Source organism: Limulus polyphemus, unplaced genomic scaffold (genome assembly GCF_000517525.1).
Source record: "Limulus polyphemus unplaced genomic scaffold, Limulus_polyphemus-2.1.2 Scaffold480, whole genome shotgun sequence".
In the NCBI taxonomy this organism is placed as follows: domain Eukaryota; kingdom Metazoa; phylum Arthropoda; class Merostomata; order Xiphosura; family Limulidae; genus Limulus; species Limulus polyphemus.
This window is the reverse complement of record NW_013666090.1, coordinates 95,681-99,793: the sequence shown is the minus strand read 5'-3', so window position 1 is coordinate 99,793 and position 4,113 is coordinate 95,681. Positions and strand designations below refer to the sequence as shown.

At 34.2% G+C, this 4,113-nt stretch overlaps 1 protein-coding gene across 1 annotated transcript in view; it reads left to right on the top strand.

Moving 5' to 3' along the window:
• Positions 1-394: 394 nt before the first annotated feature.
• The window catches only part of LOC106458524 (set1/Ash2 histone methyltransferase complex subunit ASH2-like), a gene marked incomplete at its 3' end in the record, with an annotated part of 93,164 nt that continues 89,445 nt past the window's right edge, over positions 395-4,113 (top strand). The window contains exon 1 of the mRNA XM_022384761.1: positions 395-625. The remainder of the gene's footprint in view (positions 626-4,113) is intronic.

Here is a 4,113-nt window from a genome sequence, read left to right as displayed (position 1 = left end):
AAAGTTGCACTCTATCACTGAGCTATTCAACTTTAAGTACGTGAGCCGATATAGGTAATATTTTTGCGATCAGTCATGTAACTATCCTGTATATTTAGCCTTAACAGTTATTAATATCTGTTCCCCGGTCAGTCAGCTGTAAATTTCCGGACTTACAACACTAAAATTCATGATTCGATTCCCCGCTGTGGATAGAGCTCATATAGCCCAGTGTCTAACTTGGCGCTAAAGAAAACAACAACAATAAACATTTTAAATGTGTCTCAACGTATTTTTCTAAATTTTCTTTGTTGTGTGAGGGTATTTTATGTTCCTTAAAAATGATGCCTTCCTTCTTACTAATAGATTCGTCAGGTGTCACCACATTCCATTATTGAGCACAAATTATGGCGGGTGTTGGTTTGAACTTTATTTACTAGTTACCGTTGTATCATAGGAAAGCATTAATATTAAATTTAAGTCAAGTAAGTTTATTTTTCATCATCTCTATAGTAGACTCTTTTATTTCAACCGTCAAGGGTGCCCTTGCATATCCACCCTTGATAAAAGTAGGATTTAAGTGCACCCTTTATATTTTAATTTAACCTCCCTTTCTTTTCTCAAGAAAACATCTAAACCTATCCTTGTAAGTTGTAACCCTTTCATCTGGTAATAGTAGTAGTAATTAACAGTAGTAGTAGTAGTCGAAGAACAGCCCTCTTATTTTAAGTGCTCCGTATATTGACCAATGGAGTAGCCTAATTGAATTTCTGTTACTATAGTATAACTAGTATAAGTCAGTATGAAATATTTAATGTGGTAATCATGAATAATAAATTGATATATAATTATTTACAATATTATACTTATAGTGACAGTTGCGTGTTATCTATATGTTATATGTATTAATTTATTTCTATACTACTACTAGAACTTGGAGGAAGTAAAGAACACATTTTAATACTAATCAGTAAAGCTGGGCCATCAGTGGAACTTGGTAATTGATTAATTGTTGGGCTCATTAATAATCATTCTAACATGAAACTTGAACAGCTACAATAATAAAAAATAGTTATAATTGGAAACATGATTGTATTAATTGATTATTTACGTGAGTTGTAAAAAAACATTAAATTGAACAACTATGAATTAATCAAAATAGTAATGAGAAATCATAATGGCAATATGTGATTATTTGGATTTTTGGAGCAATTGAAAACAATCAGAAACACTAATTTCAACTATATGATTATTTTTGAGACACTTAACTGTAATTTTATTTACTTCGTTATTTTTCATCATGGCACTATTTGATGCTTATAGGTAAGTAGTTGATTACATAATAGATGAATTGCACTGATCAGTCTTTGTTTTTATGTTATATGTTATGATCAAACTAATAGCTTACATCACACAAGCAGCATAGAGTTAAATGAAATACATCATGTAGTTGATTAAAGTATCCGAGTACTACATAGTTAAACATTAATTTACATCTTTAAAACTTTATTAATTTGATGGTAAATCCAGAATTTTGCAGTCACAAAAACTGTACTGTGCAACTGATGGTAAAACATAGTCGCTGTTGCCTTAACTTTGATTTGATTTGGTTCTTAATCTTATATGTATGAAGAAGTTAAAGGTATAACTTTTTTTTATAAACTTGGAATATTCATTTATCAATAGAGCTGGATCACTTTTAAAATGCCAAATCAAAATTTTGAATATCTGGTCTTTCTAGTTTTACTTTTAGAAACTAACTTTTTCACATTTGGTATAATGAGATTGCTCCGTAGAGCAGATTGATTAGGTTTTGTATGATGAATCTTCTTTCAGCATATACACTTGTTAGTGGCATTTCTTCAAGTATACATATATTCGGGAATGCATCTTTGAATTTCTGTAGACCAATACACCAAAAGTCACAATATGCGAATTCTTTTTTATTTCATGATAAGGTGTTTGAAGATGTTGAATTCTGTGATTATATTCTGAAAATTGTCACACTGTGTACCAATCTGTTGAGATTTGGGTCTCCACAGTAACGAATTAACTTAGCAATAGATTCTATACCATATACAAATAAGTTCTATTTTGAAGCAGCATGTTTATAGTACTCTAATTCTGACTGTGTTAAAAACTTCTAATGTTTGTACATTGTGGTGGTAAAGCTCATTGTGCTTAAATTAATATTAGCTCAATCAGAATGAGCTATCTACTTAGAGTAAAACTAAAACTAAAAATTAATTTGGTAATGAGTATAGCTAATTAAATATACTTTTCTTACATTTTTACTTATATTGTAGTTATAAGGATCAGAATGTGCTGTTGCATGGTCAATAGATTACTTCAATTTGCTGAGGACACTAAGGCTTTCAGTGTTGCTAACTGTGAGGAGTATGCTGCTGCATACAAAAGGATTTGAATTATTGGTGAGTTTAGCAAGTAAATGGCAGGTGGCATTTAATTATACTAAATGCAAGGTAATGCATGTGGGATGTTGTAATTTGAATTATGAGTATAATTTCAAGGGTCAGGAATATTGCTAACACTTGGGTAAAAAGAGATTACTTAAAGCTTGGCCATCTTATAACCTTCAACAGAAACCTTGCCATCAGCATCCTCTAAGGGCCCAATTCCAATATGATACCTTACTTCTCACATATTAGCTTTTATCATTGAGTGCTGCTCTCAAAATGTACAAATATTTTGCTCTCCACTGGCTTCGATACTACCACCTACCCCATGTGTTTAACATGGTACAGCTACAATGTAGCAAGCAAATAAGCTTGCAACACCCTCAACCAATAGGTGTGCAACACATTCTCCTGGCACAGCTGGCTCCCTCTATTCTGTAGAACCCAATCTTCACTTCTTGATTAGGCACTGTAGCATAAAGATATGTTTCAAATTTTGCTTGTGTTTGATTTAGATTTTTTTCTACAATTAAATTTGAATTACTGTTGGTTGTTAATTTTTTTCACTCTCAGTTGAATTATGAATCTTGAATTTCAAATCACTGCTACTACCACAGAAGCTAACTACTACTACCCCAACGTGCAGTTTCTCAGGCTTCTGGTTCCACACTTTCAGCTGAGGAGGTCTCGGATTTAATACATCATTAATTGAAGTCCATTATGCAGCTTGTGGTGTCTCCTTATCCCAGAACAGATATTTCTTTACCTGGTGAACCTGGACAAGAAGATGACAATTTAGATAGCCTCTTTCCACTTTCCTTCTTTTGCCGTGCAATCCTGTCTTCCACCAGTGGATGCCCTCAGACTGACTTCAGCCTTTATGGATATGGTGTCATAGGTGTTTTACCTTTTGTCTGTGTCCCCCATGTCTTATGACTCCTCTCCTTCCCTATTGCATTCTGCCCCTTCCTCTGACTACTTTTTCCCACCCTCTCCAGTTATTGGATCCATGCTTATCAGTTTGTAGCACAGTTATGTTCTGGGGTCAGCATTCCTTGTCCCCCTTGTACCTCGGATAATTACGCATTGGCATACCATTATTTGGATTTTCCATTTCTTGACTCTCAAACCTTTTTTTAGAGACTTTGTACCAGGTGTGGGATTCTGACCCTGATACTTCTGTGAGATTTACCCAAGCCCAATTTTCCCATCTCCACCTTCCTGAGATACCTATCCTCCATCCATCTTCTATTTCCTGCTCCCCTGCTGGGTTTTAGAAGGATACTTGCTCTCTTATGTATTCCATGTTGGCAAGATTGTCTTTCTTGCTCCTTTTTCCTTCAGACATGGCTCATCTGTTGTTGGGATCTTCTGGGTAGAGGCGTGCTGTTAACTAATGTGCACCTACCCATGTCTTATTTATGGAACCACCATATAGCCCTGTTTTTATGTAGAATGATTTTGGAGTCCAAGGTGGAGGTTATTCATCAACACTTCTTCCTCCAAATTTTCCTGGCTTTCTAACTATGCGACAAGAGCCGTTACAAATTCATCCTTGCTAGTCGTTATCTTTTCCATTGGAACGAATCTTGTATTGTGAGTGAAATTGATGATATTCTGTTCAGAATACAACATTATACAATACATCATTTGATAGATGAAAACCTTGACTTTCTATTGGATATAGGTTATATATAAAGAAATGTAAGAGAGAACT